The sequence below is a fragment of the Sciurus vulgaris genome, assembly GCF_902686455.1.
Source record: "Sciurus vulgaris genome assembly, chromosome: 1".
Taxonomy (NCBI): domain Eukaryota; kingdom Metazoa; phylum Chordata; class Mammalia; order Rodentia; family Sciuridae; genus Sciurus; species Sciurus vulgaris.
In genome coordinates, this window is record NC_136461.1 from 42,545,419 (window position 1) to 42,565,093 (window position 19,675).

Genomic DNA, 19,675 nt, shown 5'->3' on the forward strand with positions numbered 1-19,675 from the left:
AGCACAGTGGGGGACAGAGGTGCTATCTGTTCAGCCTGTCACCACTGGACCTTCCTGGTAAGCATTTCTCAGTAAAGCCTTATGCCCTGTATGTTGTCTCCAGGTCTTCTCTTTGGTCTCCAAACAACCTATCCCACTGCCCTGGCACAACTGGTACCCCACTGATACATCCAATTTTCATATTCTTTTTTTCATGTATCAGTTAAATTTTTTTAATTAAAAAAACAAGCAGAAAACAAAGTGAGGACGAGCAGACATTGCCTACCTCCTGAGGGCGTCCACACTACAACCTACCAGTTGCTTTTGCAAAAAGCCGCATGAATACAACTGAGCCTTTAGTGCTAACGACCAGCTCACAGGAAGTACAGAGGGCAGAGGACCATGTTCGACACAGTTGCAGGCATGCAAGTCAGGACAATCTAGAAGGTGGACAAACAAACAAGGGCGCAGCTTCTCCAGACAGTACATTCGGCGCTGGGGAAGGGAGGAATCTTTAGATCAGGTTTGTGAGATCCGGCCATCTGATGCCATGTATGGATCTTATTTAGATCTTCATTCGAGCAAAAAACCAAAATTAACAATTTCAGACTGGATAGTTGACAATATTAAGGATTTTTTTTTTTTTTTTTTTTTTTTGCAGTGCTGGGGATTGAACCCAGGGCCTTGTGCTTGCAAGGCAAGCACTCCAACAACTGAGCTATATCCCCAGCTCACAATATTAAGGAATTCTGATGAATAGTTTAGGTATTACAAAAATATTGTCATGTTAGTTTGCTACGGCTGTTGTGGAAGAGCCCTGATGGCTTAAACGACAGAAAGCTATGGTCACAATTCTGGAAGCTAGAGGACTGGGTAGAGGTGTGGCCAGGACCTGGGCTTGCAGATGGCTGCCCTCTGCCTGTGTCTTCACACACTCTGCCTCTGTGTGGGCCTGGGTTCTGGTCTCCTCTTATAAGGACACCTGTCAAACTGATTAGGGCCCATCCTCATGACCTCACTTTAACCTAATCTTTGAAGATTAGATTAATCACATCTTTAAAGGCCCTGCCTCCAACTGTGGTCGCAATCTGAGGCACTGGGGTTAGAGCTTCAACTAACGGGTCGTGGGGGGTGGGGAGGCACAATTTAACCATAACTGCAGCGATTATGGTTTTTCAAAGAGTTCTTTAAAGCTTTTTTGAAAAAAGTCATTTGAAGTTTTATAATGAAGCTTTACTGTACTAAATGATATGTTACCTGAGGTTTGCTTTTAAATACTGCAGTGGTGGGGGAAGGATGGCAGAAGTAGGAGGTAGACATAAAAATAAGTTGGTCATTGGCAGATGATTGTTGAAACCTGGAGATGAGTACATGGGGGTTAAATATTCTATTTACTTTACATGTATATTTTGAAGTTTTCTAAAATAAAACTTTTTTTTAAAGCAATAACTTTCAGTCACTACTCAAAATGCTGGCGGGGTACTCCATCATTCCACCTCTGCACTTCCCCATGGCCCCTTCCCCCATCAGCCTCCAGCTTCCACCAAACTCTCTGTAGGTCCCCAGATGTGACAGGCTGGTCCTGTCTCTCCACTTTTGCTCATGTTCTTCCTGCTCCAGAAAGTTGTTTCTGATCTCAATCTGAGAAGCCTCCCTCCTCCGGCTGCCTTAGGCCCGGGCTCCTTTTGTCCTGGCTCTGATCCATCTGTGGATAGCAGTGCCCCCTTCTCCCTAGTTTCAGCCACCCCTGGTCAACCAAAGTCTGAAATGAAATTACAGAACAATAAGGTATTTTGAGAAAGAGAGAGAAAGAGAAAGAGAGAGAGAAAGCAAGAGAGACTATATTTGCGTAACTTTTATCACAGTACATTGTTATAACTGTTCTATTTTATTATTATTGTGAATTACTCACTGTGTTTAATTTATAAATAAAATGATGTATGTATAGGAAAAGCATAGCATAGATAAGCATAGAACTATCTGGGGTTCCAGAGTCCCCCTGAGGATCTTGGAAGGAAGCCCTGTGAATAAGGAGGATGACCACTGCAGTCACCATCTGTTCCTTGCTTGCTCTTCCCAGCCCCTCCCCCACACCCAGGGACTCATCTATCCAATTCTGGGGCCCAGTGAGTGTGTGACCGAGGGAAGCAGGGATGATTGAACTGGCCAGTCTTTGTATGGTACCCCCACGCTTGTGGTGAAACAGATTCTACTGCAGAGCTGCGGGCAGACACAGAGGACTGGGAGGCACATTTAAGGATCATTTTATATGTAATTTGGGAAGAAGAGGCTGTTCTTGACCTTCCTTAACCTGCCTCTGCTCCAGAGACAGGGAGTTCTGACCTGGTGCCATGAGCTGGTGGTGAGGTCCCCGGGACCCTACTTTCGTCCTCAGAATTCTTCTGCACAGATGAGGAAATTGAGGCTCAGTAAAGAAGCCTCCTGCATGCGTTTCAGATGCATGCCATTGGGAGGGACCTTAGTCTCTCTGAGCTGGGAGGCCATGTTACATAGTCAAAATAAATTCTAATAGCCGCTGTGCAGACCCCTGGCCTGAGTGTGCTCTCTGATGTTTGATCCTCTCTAAAAAAATTAAAAGACCCTTACTAGTTCTCAACCTGCAACTCCCTTCATTAACTTTGTAACCTATCCTTACCCACAGCTAGCCTCAGTGTTCCCACCTATGAAATGGGCACTTCTGGAGGCTTGGCCATCACTGTCTTCTTCTCTTATAACTCTGTCCTGATGCCTGGGCAGAATGAGGCACCCAAGTGAGTCATTACAAACTCTTAGGCTTCTGGAACTGCTCTTACCAATACAGCTGAGTAGGACATATCTGCAGATCCTGGGACAAAGGTCCAGGAGTTAATGTATAGGGCAAACTCTGCAGATGCAGGTTTTTTATTCTCTCTTTTGACAGCTCCTGGAGACCCATGGCCTTTCACCTGCTGAACCCTGCTTTTCCTACAGCAGGAGGTGGAGTCCCCTGTGTGCTCACGGTTTTCCCAGAGTCTATAGCCTGCCCTTTCCTGAGCTCCCCTGGCCCAGAGGGGCAAGGCCAAATGTTTCACCTGGCTGCTGGCCCTTTCCTCCTCAGGGGCTACTTCTCCTTTCTGATTGGGGGTGCCTAGACGGGGAGATTTAAAAGACTCAGAACAGGGTGGGGAAGGCAAGAGTCAGGCAGTTCCACATAGGGCCATTCCTGGCCTGTTTTCTCTCCCACCCCATCTTCCCACCCTGCCTGGGCTTTCCTGGGAGCTAATCTGACTGTAGAATCCCGTAGACTCTGCAGAGAGTTCCAGCAGATTCCTTGTTCTCCCTGCGAACATGCAGGGGCTGCATCCTTCTCAGGAGCTGGTCTGCATCCTGGAGGGACTCTGGGCCCCTGCAAGCTGGTGGAAAGTGCCCCTCTGCCTGCCTCTCCCACAGCCCACCCTCCACTGAAAACCAGACTCTTCAAAGATCTCCCTACCTGAACACGACGGAGTGGTCTAAGGCGTCCCAGTGAGGCTTCTCTGAAGGAGTTTGGGGAAAGTGCCCTTCCCCCGGCTTAACTTGTCCCAGAAGCCCTGGGTCCCTAGGTTGCCTCTGTGGGCCTGATCATGTCTGCAGTTTTCACAAGTCCCACAGCAACTGCCCTGGCAATTTTGAGGAACCTGGGGGGGGGGGGGGGCCCAGTCCCCTTGGTGCCTGCTCCTCACCAGAAGTCATCTAGGGTCCCCTCCACACAGGCAAGGAAGGAGCTTTGTGCTTGGGCAGGTGGAGTGGAGGGCAGATGACCAGGTGTGCCAGGTGTCTGTCATAAGAAGCTAGACCATTTGGGATCTAAGCTCTAATCCCATCTCAATACCACCACCCCCAGCAGATTTTAGGGCTGTTTATTAAGCAGGGAGCTCACCCTGCCTGAATGAAAGACACCCCACCCCAAATGGAACTCCTCACCCTGTTTCTCCTCTGTCCTGCATCCCCAAAGGACACTGCATCCGTCAGGCACCGAGCCAGACCCACACTCTCCGTGCTAGGTCTCCCACCTTTCAGCCCTGCTGTCACCTCGGAAACTGTCCTGCATGAGCTTGTCCTCTGGCTTGGGTTTGGCAGACGTGGCAGCTCTGCTGTCTGTTTCCAGTGACCTTGTCTTCTCTCTGCCTCCAGGCCTGGGGGTGGTGACAACTCCCACAGGAGGTTAGCCTGAGCCCGCACCATCTCTCCTTCAGATCTTTGCAAGCAGTCTCTTTGTCACCTTCTCCGATGTCCTCACTGACAACAGCTTTCTTCCAGGGCTTGCATGAACCCCCTGACCCAACAAAATCACCCAGTCCTCTCAATCTCCTAAGTGACTTCCCAGCTCAGCCTCTTCTCCCTTCCTGTCTCTCCCACCTGCCATCTAAACACTGGTTAGTGCCCACCTGTTCAGCTCACTCCATCTGGGTCCCCACCGCCCTCCACTCATGCTTCACAGGTAGCCCCAGTGGGTTCCTTCAAATGTAAACTTTCAAAGATGTAGTTTTAATATTAAAAGTGTTTGATCCCCAAAGCAAGACTTGTTTATTGTGCAAAATGTCAAACAGTACAGAGAAACATAAAGTGCAAAGTAGAAATTCTAGTCCCCTCTGCCCTCCGCCCAGTGTCCCTTTCCTCAGACCCTCAGAGGTTAACGGCTAGTGTGGGTCCTGCCTCACCTCTACTCATGCATGCAGAGTGAATGTACAGCTTTTTATTCACACAAATGGATTCAGGTCATGCATATAAGCCCACAAGGACTTTTTGTGCTTGTACCTTGGAGAGCATTGCGTGTCTTCATATATAGATTTTCTACTTTCTTTCTGATGGCTGCTTAGTGATTGGTGGTAAGAATCTACCGATTTTCTTGCCATGGGTGTCAGGCTGGTTTACACTTTTGGTGGCTATCAACAGCACCACCTGTGGCTTTTTTGCCTGGGTATTGTTACTGAAAGATCAGTCCTTGTTCCCAATGCCAATCCAAAAAGGACATGGTTTTGAGTTGGGGAAAAAGTTTTATTGTTTTGCTAGCAAAGGAGAAACACAGGGGACTCCTGTCCCAGAGGCTGTGATTCTTCCCATCAAGGGGAGCATTGGGCTTTTAAAGAGGCAATTCAAAGGCTATGTTCCATGCTTTCTGTCCAGAGTTGTAATTCACTTGCTAATTTGGGGACATAGTCATTTCTGAGATCTTCTGGTGCCATCCCCCAAGTGTGACTTACTCCATTCCTGTGCTGGGTGTACACTCAAGGATGCATAACTCTGTCTAGGATGAGGAAGAAAGGCAATTCTGTTTTCCCTAAGATTAGGAAGGGGGAGAGATTAGGGAGGCACAGGGAAACAAGAAGAGAAAGAAACATGTCCCTTTAAAAAATAAGTTACATTCTATATTCAAAGCATAAAGGCTATATTCACAAAGCATAAAGTGGACCACTGTTACATTTCCCATCAATTTTTACACTGCATTCCTGTTTTAAATTTTTAATTATTGTCTATTTGTCCTAATTAGTTATATGTGACAGGAGAATGCATTTTGATATGTCAAATATATTTATGATATACATAAATGGAGTATAACTTCTCATTTTTCTGGTTGTACATGATGTAGAATCACACCAGTTATGTAATCATATATGCACATAGAGAAATAGTGTCTACTATTCTTCTTACCTTCATGTCCCCTCCCCTCCTTTCACTCCCTCTCTCTATTCTTCTCTAGCACTCCCTTTATTGTGAATTAGCATCTGCATATCAGAGAAAACATTCAGCCTTTGGTTCTTTGGGATTGGCTTATTTTGCTTAGCATGGTGTTCTCCAGCTGCACCCATTGAACAGCAAATGCCATAATTTTATTCTTCTTTAAGGCTGAGTAATATTCCATTGTGTATATATACCACAGTTTCTTTATCCATTCATCTATTGAAGGGCACCTAGGTTGGTTCTATAGCTATTGTGAGTTGAGCGGCTATAAACATTGATGTGGCTGCATCACTGTAGTATGCTGATTTTAAGTTCTTTGGGTATAAACTGAGGAGTGGAATAACTGGGTCAAATGGTGGTTCTTCCATTCCAAGTTTTCTAAGGAATCTCCACACTGCTTTCCAGAGTGGTTGCACCAATTTGCAGCCCCATCAGCAATGTATGAGTGTACCTTTTTCCCCACATCCTCTCCAACGTTTATTGTTGCTTATAGTCTTGATAATTGCCATTCTAACTGGAGTGAGATGAAATCTTAGAGTAGTTTTGATTTGAATTTCTCTAATTACTAGAGATGTTAAACATTTTTTCATATATTTGATAATCAATTGTATTTCTTCTGTGAAGTGTCTATTCAGATCCTTAGCCCATTTATTGATTGGGAGATTAATGTTCTATCTGAGGTGCAAGTGGTGAAGATTTTCTCCCATTATGTAGGCTCTCTCTTCACATATTAATTGTTATTTTGCTGTGAAGAAGCTTTTTGATTTTACTTCTTGTGTTTTAGGAGTCTTGTTAAGGAAGACAGTTCCTTTGCCAACATGGTGGAGATTTGGGCCTACTTTGTCTTCTGTTAGGCACAGGGTCTTTGTTCTAGTGCCTAAGTCCTTGATTCACTTTGAGTTGAGTTTTGTGCAGGGTGAGAGATATGGGTTTGATGTCATTTTGCTACATATGGATTTCCACTTTTCCCAGAACCATTCGTTAAAGAGGCTATCTTTTCTCCAATGTATATTTTTGGTGCCTTTGTCTAATATGAGATAAATGTATTTATGTGGGTTTGTCTGTGTTTTCTATTCTGTATCATTAGTCTTCATGTTTGTTTTGGTGCCAATACCATGCTGTTTTTGTTATTATGGCTCTGTAGTGTAATTGAAGGTCCAATATTGTGATGCTTCCTGCTTCACTTTTCTTGCTAAGAATTGCTTTAGTTATTCTGGGTCTCTTATTTTTCCAAATGAATTTCATGATTGCTTTTTCTATTTCTATGAAGAATGTCATTGGGATTTTAATAGGAATTGCATTAAATATTATAATGCTTTTTGGTAGTATGGCTATTTTGATGATGTTAATTCTGCCTATCCAAGAGAATGGGAGACCTTTCCATATTCTAAGGTCTCTTCAATTTCTTTCATTAGTGTTCTGTAGTCTTCACCTCTTTTGTTAGACTGATTCCCAAATATACATTTTTGAGGCTATCGTGAATGGGATAGTTTTCCTAATTTCTTTTTCAGTGGATTCATCACTGATGTATAGGAACACATTTGATTTAATGGGGTCAAATTTATATCCTGCTACTTTACTGAATTCATTTATTAGTTCTAGAAGTTTTCTGGAGGAATATTTTGGATCTTCTAAATATAGAATCACGTCATCAGCAAATAGTGATAGTTTAAGCTCTTCTTTTCATATTTGTATCCCTTTAATTTCTTTCTTCTGTCTAATTGCTCTGGCTAGAGTTTCAAGGATGATGTTGAATAAAAGTGGTGAAAAAAGGCATTCTTGTCTTGTTCTAGTTCTTAGAAGGAATGCTTTCAATTTTTTTCCATTTAAAATGATGTTGGCCTTAGGTTTAGCATATATAGCTTTTATAATGTTGGGGTATGTTCCTACTATTCTATTACCATTCTACTAGTTTTTTTAGTAGTGTTTTGAGCATGAAGTGGTGCTGTATTTTGTCAAATGATTTCTCTGCATCTATTAAGATGATCATATGATTCTTGTCTTTAAGTCTATTGATGTGATGAATCATGTTTATTGATTTCTCTATGTTGAACCTAACTTGCATCCCTGGGATGAACACCACTTGATCATGATGCACTATCTTTATGTTTTTGTATGCAATTTTTCAGAATTTTATTGAGAATTTTTGCATCTATGTTTATCAGGGATATTGGTCTGAAGTTTTCTTTCCTTGATGTGTCTTTGTCTGGTTTTGGTATCAGGGTGATACTAGCTTCATAAAATGTGTTTGAAAAGGTTCCCTCTTTTTCTATTTCATTGAATACTTTGAGAAGTATTGTTGTTAATTCTTCTTTGAAGCTCTTGTAGAACTCACTTGAGAATCCATCTGGTCCTGGGCTTTTCTTAATTGGTAGGCTTTCGATGGTGTCTTTGATTTCTTTGTTTGAAATTGATTTCTTTAAATTGTGTATGTCTTCCTGATTTTGTTTGGATAGGTCACATGTCTCTAGAAACTTGTCAATGTCTTCAAGATTTTCTATTTTATTGGAGTATAAATTTTCAAAATAGTTTCTGATTATCTTCTGTAGTTCAGTAGTGTCTGTTGTGATATTTCATTTTTCATCATGAATTTTAGTAATCTGAGTTTCCTCTCTCTTTCTCTTCATTAGCATGGCTAATAAATTCTATTTATTTTTTCAAAGAACCCACTCCTTGTTTGTCAATTTTTTGAGTTGTTTCTTTTGTTTTGATTTCATTGATTTCAGTTCTGATTTTAATTATTTCCTTTCTCCTACTGCTCTTGGTGTCAATTTTTTCTTCTTTTTCTAGGACTTTGAGATGTAATGTTAGGTCATTTATTCATTGAGTTTCTATTCTTTTAATGAAAGAGCTCAATGCAATAAACTTTCCTCTTAGCACTGCCTTCAGAGCATCCCAGAGATATGATATGTTGTATTGCTATTCTCATTTACCTCTAAGTATTTTTTTTGTTTCATCCCTGGTTTCTTCTGCTATCCATTCATCTTCAATAGCATATTATTTAGTCTCCAAGTGTTAAAGTAGATTCTATTTTTTATTTTATCATTGATTTCTAATTTCATTCCATTATGATCTGATAAAATGCAGAGTATTATCTCTATTTTTTGTATTTGCTAAGAGTTTCTTTGTGTCATAATATTTGGTCTATTTTAGAGGAGGCTCTGTGTGCTGCTGAGAAGAAAGTGTATTCACTTGTTGATGGATGAAATATTCTATATATATCTGTTAAGTCTAAATTATTGATTGTATTATTTAATTCTATCGTTTCTTTGTTTAGCTTTTGTTTGGAGGATATATCCAGTAGTGAAAGAGATGTGTTAAAGTCACCCAGTATTATTGTGTTGTGGTCTATTTGATTATTGAAATTGAGAAGGGCTTGTTTGATGTATGTAGATGCTCCATTGTTGGGGACATAAATATATACAATTGTTATGGCTTGTTGTAGTATAATTCCCTTAAGCAGTATGGAATATCCTTCTTTGTTCCTTCTTATTAACTTTGACTTGAAGTCCTCTTTATCTGATATGAGGATAGAAACCCCTGCTTATTTACACAATCCGTGGGAGTGATGTTTTTTCCCATCCTTTCACCTTCAGTTTGTGAATGTTTTTGCCTATAAGTTGAGTCTCTTAGAGACAGCATATTTTTGGGTCTTGTTTTTTAATATAATCTGCTAGTTGATGTCTTTTGATTGATGGGTGTAGGCCATTAACATTCAAGGTTATTGTTGAGATATGATTTGTATTCCTGGTCATTTTGGTTTATTTCTGGTTTTTAATTTGAATTAGTTTCTCCTTTGATTGACATTTCCTTTAGTGCAGTTGCTCCCTTTGCTGGTTTTCACTTTTATTTTCATTTCATCTTCATGGAATATTTTGTAGAGAATGATCTGTAGTGTAGGCTTTCTAGTTGTGAATTCTTTTAAATTTTGTCATAGAAGATTTTTATTTCATCTTCAAATCTGAATCTTAATTTTGCTGGTTATATTGTTCTTGGATGGCATCCATTTCCTTTCAGATGTTGGTATATATTATTCTAAGACCTCCTAGCTTTGAGGGTCTGGGTTGAGAAATCAGCTGAGATTCAGATTGATTTGTCTCTAAATGTTACCTGTCATTTTTCTCTGGCAGCCTTTAAAATTCTATCCTTATTCTATATGTTGGGTATTTTCATTATAATGTGTCCTTGTGTGGTTCTGTTGTAATTTTGTACATTTGGGGTCCTGTAAGCCTCTTGTATTTGATTTTTGCTTTTCATTCTTTAGGCTTGAGACATTTTCTGATATTATTTCACTGAAAAAATTGTGCATCCCTTTGGTTTGTATCTTCATGCCTTCATCTATCCTGATAAATGTTAAATTTGGTCTTTTCATGTTATTCCATAGTTCTTGGGAAGTTCTGTTCATGGTCTTAACATCTTTTCTGGGTGGTCAGCTTTATTTTCAAGATGATATATTTTGTCTTCATTGCCTACAACTCTTCCAAGTGGTCTAGTCTGTTGATGATGCTTTCCATTGAATTTTTAATTTGGTTTATTTGTTTCCTCATTTCAAGTATTTCTGCTTGTTTGTCTACCCATCTAACTGTGTGGATCTGAAGCAGTACAGTTTTTACCCTGTAGACTTAGAGTGTTCCTAAGGCTTCCAGTAACTTGCCTTTAAGGGGGAGACCAATAATAATAGCGACCAATGCAAAAAGTATGCAGCCTTAAGTCAAATAGCCCCTACTACAACATCTACAGTTTTGTTGCAATAAACAGAAATGATGTGTTCAGTTGTTGCATACAATAAAAACAGTAAGTTTGCAAAAGGCTTATAATTTCAGATGGTGGACTAATAGAGAACAGGAGTGATATAGGATATGATGTTTATGAGGAAGGAGGAGAGAAGATTGAAGTAAAAAATTATAGGAAGCATGAAAGAGGGAATAATCAAGTTTGATTGTTAGCAGGGGTAAAGAGAGAAAGAGAATTAAGGGATAAGTGAGAGAAAAAATATATATGTAAAACTAATTTTTTAAATTTAAAAATAGAAAGAAAAAGTTATAAATAAAATAATGCAAAATAATACTGAAATATACTATTTAGACATCCCAGTCCTCAATAAACTGATGCATGAAAAATAGCTGGTTTCAAAAGTGGTAGAAATGTGAGAAAAAAAAAAAAGAAAAAGAAAAGACAAAAAAAAATCTCAAAAAATTGAACAATTGTTTCCATTGGAGTTCAAAAGTTTCTCAATTTCCCTTCCCAGCAGTTAGGTGGGGTTGTCAGCTGTTCTGTATGGGGTGGATCAAGGTTGGGTGCCAGAAACTGCTGGGGAGTGATGGGACCTGCAGTCAGTGATAAAGCAGTGCACTGGACTGGCAGTTCTGGTGGCTATTCAGTGTGTGGTGCAATTTGGGGCCTGTCCACATCAGGGACCCAGCTGTTTTGCACCAAATGGATCAAGGCTGGGCACTGTGACCTTCAGGCTGGCTGCAAAGCTGTGAGTAACGACCCAGGTTGGGGGCCAGGGAAGGATTGGGAGACTGGGGACTAGGGAGCCAAAGGGCCCTATTGGGTGCCATACTGATGCTTGTCTTGGTGGGACTCAGGGACTGGTGGATGCCAGCATGGGGAGAAAGAGAGTCATCAAGTGCTGGCCCAGGGTGGGCCCACACAACCTGGTGGGTGCTAGACCAGCTGGCTGAGTGAGTCAAGGGCAAAATGTCCTCATACCCTTTTCTAATGCTTGGGATCCTACCCACTGTAACTAGTACTGTCAGTCTCCACATGCCTCTGGGCTCACAGAACTGGGGAGAACCCAGCTCTCCTGTATCTCTAACATGTGTTCCCTGGCAAAATGCACCCAGTTTCTGACTTCCCCCTGGTTTGCAAGGCTCAGACAGGCCCACACAGACTTAGCTGCAAACTCACAGATCTGGGTTTCCAGTCTCCTTAGACTCTGCCTAGCTGCAGTCCCAAGATGACTTCTAGATCTCCACATTCTATTTCTATGGAAAAAATGAGCAATAGCATCTCCAAGTTGCTTCCTCCTGAAAGAGGGTGAAGTTGGGGGAAGTAATCCAAAGTCCTTGTCCTCTATCAGGTAGGGTATGGACGGTTAAGGGTAATCAGCATCAGGGCAGTCCAGAGGTCTACAGTGGCAGATGGCAGGTGACTGAGCAAGGCACACAGGCAGGGATCATGTTAAGACAACAATAAGCAAGACAGCAAAGCATTACTTTTTGGTAAACAATTAGTACAAAAGCAATTAATATTTCAGCTAGTCTCTGAAAACCATGAGGGACAGTAACTCATAATCTTACCAGTGATAAACAGATCAAGTTTATCAATGTAGGAGGACAGGAGGATTTGTAGGTCTGTGAGATCAGGCTCAAATGAACTCAGGACAAACTTGTGACTCTAGAGTCCTTTGTGACCATTATTATTAGGCACTCCCACACAAGAACCCTTCCTTTATAACATCCGATTTTCCTTACTTTTGGTAGGACAGACACAAGTGTACATCTTAATTTACATTTTAAAAACCATTGTTTTTCTTTTGTAAATGTTCATGTAGGACTGTGCTTTGGCTATACTTTCCTGCCAGGTGTTTAAGACCAAGTTGGTCAAAACTGACCTTGTTCTTACCTACTGTTAAGAGTCAGCTCAGATTCCTCAGAGAACATGCGTAAAGCCTCTTGACTTCTTTAACTTTCCTCTACCAGTGGTGCCATCTGAAAGGATGGGTCAGGGTCTCGCTAACCATAAGTGGCTTCTCTTGGAAGCATCAGGGACATTTCCCTTTCCAATGACCCTCCTCTCTGCAGAATATGCACTGGTTGGCTTCTGGTTGTCTAGGGTCCTCTCAATCTCCTTGATGGGCGGACTGGGTGACTCACAGGAGTTGCAGGGCCCAGAGAGGAGTCTCATCATTCTCTGGGTCCTGGCTGACTTTAGAGGGCAAGGAGCAAAATGCTGGCTGCTTTTTCCTTGGACCTTTTACTTCCTTTACTTTGGTCTCCAAGTTTTTGGTTTAAGCATCCAGCTAACCAGTTTCACCAGTCTTGAAGAGGGAGTAACAGGTTATAACTTCAGTATCTATAATTTTACAGTTACCTCTTTTGTTTAATTGGGGTCAGTGTTAGCACTGGAAGTCAGCATTATATCTTATCTGTCCTATAGGTGATGGCTTATTCTCTCAAACTAATTCAGGTTGTTGTTAGAAGTAGCAAATTTATGCAAAATACTAACAGGCAATACTATAAAGTTTTACAAGGAAAATACAAAATAAACACTAATGTATCTTTGGTGTTTATTTAGCCTCTACAAAGTCCCATATATTTATCAACTCAATTACATGCAAGTTTTACTTTTTAAAATTTATTTTACAAACCTAAATGCCTTTTTACAATTTACCCAAACCTTTATTTACTGTATTGCTGTATTTACTGTATTACTGTTTACTTTGGGATCACAGTAATCTTTACAGCAAAAAAAAAAAAAAAAAAAAAAAAAAAAAAAAAAAAACTATCCTTTGATCCCAATTTTAAATAAGTTTAATTCTAGCCTACTTCAGGGCCATTATAACATGAAGAAGAATGAGAGAGGCAGAGCCTTAACTCAGGTGATGCTGGCCTCATGACAAATTTTAAAAAGTGTTTTATTTCTGAATCTGATCTTTGTCTTTTAAAATATTCTACAAAGTTCTCATGTATTATTTCCTGAGTCTATCTGAATATCAGTTAACATAATACAACATTACATCTGAAACATAATAAACAGAGAGGCTAAGAGAGCTCTTAACTTCCCTTTATTGGAAAATATGGCAGAATGTTTTCATGTTCCATATTGTCAACCTTTGAACAAACCAGATTCTCCTCCTTACCTTCCAAAAATACATTTAAATTCCCATTCCCCTGTAAAGGGTAACTTAAAATTTTATCTATAACTTGTAAAACATTAAATGACAAATAAATACCAACCACATTTGTTATCTCTATGTAAATCTGAAGGAGACCATTGCTTCAGACAATTTTAGTTTGGAGAACACCAACTTGGTAAAGTGCTCTCCTAATCTTTACATTTAACTAAGTTTTTAACTTTCAAAGTAAACTTTAGAATTCATAAGGTATGGTAACAATAATCAGAGATCTGCATGGGTTAGCAGTACTAGAAAAAAATCAAAGGCTAGCCTCAAATCTCTTATGCATTTGGAAAACAGTATTAATGATCAGAAACAGACTTAGTCAAGGTAATCAGATATAAGACAGGTCTTCAAATGGCTTTGTAGCCCTTCTACATCTGATACAATTTATGAAAGAAAGCACTCATTTGTAATATTTGCAGTAAACTTACATAAACTTTCATTTTATATATCTTTACGTAATAGACAAGGCTTAGATATAGTTCTCAGATGTATACATATACCTAATCACATATATTTAGGGTATCAACTATATTGTTATAACCTAAAATAACAGTTGTTTATTTAATCAGTTATGAAGGAATCATTTAAAAGACTTTAAAACAGGTACAAACCTAATTCCTTTAAGACTTAGTTTCCCTAAGTAATAAAACTTAACAGGCATAAGAAAATTAGACAGATATGAGCAGATCAATGTTTCAGACTTTGCTTCATATCAGTACATTAAAATTCAAATAATTTTGATAGTGCTAATTATAGCCAGTTTAATCACATACCCTAACTTTTTGAGGTTTACCTTCCACAAACCTTCTGCAACTTACTTAGACTATATTAGTTCTACAACTTGTTTACATCCCAAGGTTAGTCCTCTCTTTCATTTTGGATTTTATCACAAGACTATTAATTTGCCAGACAAACTATTTTCTCATCTAGAAACATTTCTTTTACCTTTTAATTTTCCATACTAGAATGTATTTTCATACCTTAACTTTCTTATTTCTCTCTTTTTAAGTTTCAGACTCTTTCTTAAATTCATATTCTAAAACAATTTTGTGCATTCAGTTTACGCAAATTTTATCCCAGGAGAGGGTTGGACAATCTGGCATATATAAAAACCATGCCTTAATCTTTTTTCTCCCAGGAGGCATTCAAAGGGATTAGAGTACAGGATATTTTTGAGCCTGACCTATCTCCCTTATCATTATCACAATGCCATCAACTTTCAGTTTCCCACTGTTAATTGTACCCAATTGGGCCTTTTTCTTATACTAGGCATATTGATATGCAATGGACGAGGACTTTGTCATCCTTTTCTTTAGACTTCCTTGAAGATCCTTTTGCAGGTCTTTTTATTTTCTGGGTACAGAAAAGACCCTACCAGTCTCCCCAGGCATTTAGTTTGATGGAACACTATTACAGCAAGAATTGCTTTGCCCCAGTGATGAATATCCCCTGGTCAAATGGGATGTCCTATTAGATTTTAAAAGAGGAGACTATTCCTGTCCCCAGGTCATAAAGTGACAGTTCTGGAACCTACTGCCACATCCTTTTGGCCAAAAGCCTCCACTCCCCATGGACATAAGGAGCTGGAAAGCAAGGCAGAGGCCAGGTTCTCTTTGCCTATTTTTCTACAGTTCAGTCAGTTTCCTGTGATTTTTTTTTTTTTTAAACCAGTCCTGGGCCGGTGTCCTAAATGCACAGTGAGATGATCTACAGCTGCCTGAGGCCAGGCTAAGAGTGCCAGCACTGGGTTTAAAGGGTCTACATTTTTTTTAACCCTTTCTTCTGGTTTCCTCCTATCCTTGCACACCAGAGGCAGTGTCTCTTTGCACCTTCAACTTAGTTTCTGGCTGTTCAGACTCCTTATCATGCAACTGCATAAATGCCTGCACATACAGAATCTCTTCCATATACTTGACTTCTGACAGACCAACTTCAACTGCAAGATTGTACAATAATTCAGAAAAACATTCAAAGGCAAGCTTGTGTTAGAATAAAACACCTTTTTCCTAGACAGGTTCATATCTATAGGTGGCCCATTCAGTCAAGATATTTCTTCCCATGAGACTAACGGTTAAGATCAATGTAGCATGGCCCAAGTCCTAAAGGGCCAGCAACAGATATAAAAAAAACACAGAGACAGTCAAGAAAGGATCACTGAAACCATAGCTGACAAAGGGAACATTTAAAACAGACAGATCTGCACATACAAATTTCTTCCACTTACTTTACCTCTGACAGGTTGGTTGTTCGTTTTAGTGCTGGGGATGGGCCCCAGGGCCTCACATGCTAGGCAAGCATCTACCACTGAGCTACATCCCCGGTGTGTCTGGATCTTAGAAGGTGGTAAGGCCAGCTCTGACAACGTAGGGCCTTAGGAAGCAAGTCTACCCCTTACCCGCCTGCACCAGAGGATGGCTTGGAGCTCTGACCCTAAAGCCAGCCTAAGTTAGCTGTGTCTCTGTCCTCATCAGTCAAGTGGGACAATAGGAGCTGCTTTGCATGCAGGCTGCTGCGTGGACAGAGCGAGGTAACACACCCGTGGCTCTTGGGGCAGCTGAGCTCTAGGAAGCACTGTGCAAAGGCTAGCTGTCACCACTTCATCTGCATCCTGTGTGGGGACAGGCCAGGACTAAGATCCTCACTGATGGTAGGGAAACTGAGCCCATGTCTTCCTAAGGTCACAAGCACCATGTGTGTACTATGGCTGGAACTCACTCAGTTGTGTTTCCTGGGCCAGCAGCACATCATCCACAGACCAGCTCTCTACCTTGAGGACTCTGAGATTCATAAGCACCTTCTATGTGCTGAGTACTTCAGGGACTCGCAGGAGCCCAGGCCCACAGCTCTAGGGCCATGGGGCACAGCTGCACTGTGAGTGGGTATTTTACATTAAAGTCACAGATAAAGAGATTAAAGCTCAGATAGGTCAGGGTACTTGTTCTACGTCACACAGCTGGTACACAGCAGCTACATCTTCAACCTGCTTGAGTCCTTTGCCCCATGTGTCTCCCAAACATACATGTTTCAAGGACAACCTGAACACAGCCCAGAAACCTGAGGCTCAGGTGCCTATTCCCTACCTGGGAATTGCCCTCCTTCTCCCATTACTACTGTCCAAGGCCTGTGGGTCTTGCCCTGCCCCGCCCTACACAGCCAGCAGGCTGCTCTGTCACTCACCTTAGTACACAGGAAGAATGTCTTAGCAGTGCCAAAGAATGCTGCTGCTACTGACGGCTAGAGGGGCAGGGAGAGCATTTGAGACACAAATTTGTTTTTCTGGTGGCATCTCTCCCCCATATTCCCTCTTGTAAGCAGGATTCCATTCTCTTGGCTCAGGGGAGGTCTGTGGCAGGGCCCAAAGCAGAGGTGGTCTGCAGACACTTTCTCTGGTTTGGATTTCAGACCTTTGAAGAAAGCCTGGGGAAGAGAGGAGGAAGGAATTTCCCCTGGGAATCAACAGTAGCCTTCACTGGGAATAGGGGTTATATGGGCTCTGAAATTGTGGGACCTCAGGCAGACCTGGTCACAGGGTCCCAAGCTGGAGGGTCCCACTGGTCTCAGAGATAAGAATCATGCCAGCCTGGGGCACTGAGGACAGTGGGGCCAGCAGCAGTTGACATGGCCTCCCCCGGCTCTTTCTGTCCCCATCTTAGGTCACAGGAAGGCACAACTCACCCTGGGTGGGTAGTCAACCCTACCCCACTCTGAAGTCACCAGCCTGGCTTTACCTCACTCCTGAGAGGGCCATGCCATTGTCCTCCCAGAGAGCAGGGACGCTCACTGCACAGGCATGTCTGGTCCCAGTTGGGCCACACCAGGACGGAGCAGGCTGGCCTCTGCCCTTAGTGTTTCCTCAGGCAACACTACATCCTTCTTGGGGAACTCCACTGCCCACAGGGTGCCCCCAGCCCTTCCTCTGCTCCACCCCGTCAGGGGCTCCCCACCCAATTCTTTGGGACTAGGCACTACTTACATTTGGGGGGCTTTGGGGGTGAGGGGTTCCCTCCTGTCCCCTCCAATATCTGTGACTGCAGTCTGGCCTCCTTTGTGGGTCCTTTAAGCCGAGGGTCAGAAGCATCATCCCGCCCATGGCATCTCCACCACCCAGTGGAATGACACGCGGCTCCACGCCCAGCCCCCGCAGAGGCCAAGGCTGCAGGCAGTGTCTGGGAGGAGAGGGTCCCAGGGGGCAGGAGCCCTGACCTCCTCCCAGTCCTCACAATGGCTATCAGCCTGGGGTTTCATCTCAGCCTCACAGAAAGTCACTTCAATAATTTATTGGAACATTATCTCAAACGCACTCCTGGCATGTTGGGAAGCATGAGGGAAGGAAGTCATGGCCAGAATGATAATCAGGGCAGGTGGCCTCACCTGGCTACTGGGGAGGGAGGGGCACTGGGGCTTCTCTGTAAAATGGGCAAAATAGTACCTGTCCTGTCCCTCTCTCCAGGAGTAAAATGATAGAGACCCCACAGGCCCAGGACACAGTGGGTCTTCCCCACCCCTTCCTCTCTCAGCTGTGTCCCCAACCTGGCTCGGAGCAGCCCAGAGAGCCTGCTTGGTCCACCTGCTCCCCCACCTGTCCTTGCCTTGCCTTCCACAATGCCAGGTGCAAGTGCAACCCTCGGGGCACAGCCATGCACAAGACAAGTCCCTGTCCTCATGGGGCTTGGAAGTCTCCAGTGGACCACAGACAACAACTTAGAGAGTAGATAATAAATTAAGAACTCAACCAGAGCAATGGGGTAGAGTGACCAGAGATGGGAGGCCACCTCCACTGCAGCCTGCCAGGGGTGAGGTGGAGGTGAGGCTGAGACAGTGGGAAGAAGTGGGGAGCGGGTATCATAGGAGGTGCAAATGCCATCAAGAAATGGGGTCACTGGAGAGATGGGCAGCACAGGGTTCTACACTTCTGATTTCTACTCAGTGTGATGGGAGGTCATTTGGAGGGTTTAAGACAGAGGAGTGATACCCTGCTCTCTCTCTCTCTCTCTCTCTCTCTCTCTTTTTTGATGAGATCTTGCAGTTGCCCAGGTCTGATACTCCGGCCTTGGCCTCTCAGGTAGCTGGGCTCACAGATGCATGCAGCTTGCGCCTCTGGAAACATCTGAGGAATGAAGGACTGAATGAATCAATGAAGGAGGGAGAGAGGAAGGGGGTCACTGAGCGTGTGCAGGAGAGACTGGGTCCAGGCACGTGCAATAACATTGTCACCATGGCGATGAATACCATCATGACTAAAGCTTTGCACACCCCCTCAATTACAGATTGCACTCCTCCTAGAATTGGTAAGAATTAGAGTTCTTGGGACTTGAGACAGCAGTGTCACAGAGAGGGCTGGGACGGGGAGGGAACAGCACTCTTCTTCGGGGAAGCAGTGCTGCCCCGGTGAGCAGCAGGCGGCCCGTCCGCAGACAGGTGAGTCAGGGCCTCTCCCCTGGACCCTGCACAGGGCGATCTTCACTCTTCACCTAGGTCTGGGACATTCCACTCCAGACGATCACATTTTGGGGTCCCAGTTCAATGTTAATGTCCCTGAGGACCAGCTGATTATCTTAGGCCTCCTCCATCACCATCCTCTACACGATCAGCCCCACATGGGTTCTTGTTCCCCTTCCAGGCCCTTGTCACTCAGGCCTTGGAGCCCCACATGGGTGAGAGGGTGGACATCAGTTTGAGAACCAGGGTCTCCTCTCCTTAGGCGGGGCCGGGACTGTCTGGGAAGGTGAGGCAAATCTACTGACCTCAGGAGTTTGTTCCTCTTTCTTCCTTCAGGCAAGGAGCAGGTGCTGGGACTTGGGGCAGGTGGAGCCCGTATAGATAAGCATGAAGTCCCAGGCAGCCCTGGAGCCTGGGCCAGGGCCAAGGCATCTATGTCCAGGCCTGAAATGGTCAAGGTCTGTGGTCAGCCTCCTGACTCTTGAGCTGAGTCTGTGAGACTGTTTCCCCACCTGCAAAATGGAAAGAAAGATCAGACCTCCCTCACAGAATTGAGATAAGAATAATAATAAATAGATAATAGAATTTATTATTATTATTGCCATAATAGCTAAGTCTTTTTTAAACACTGTGTTAGGCACAGTTTAA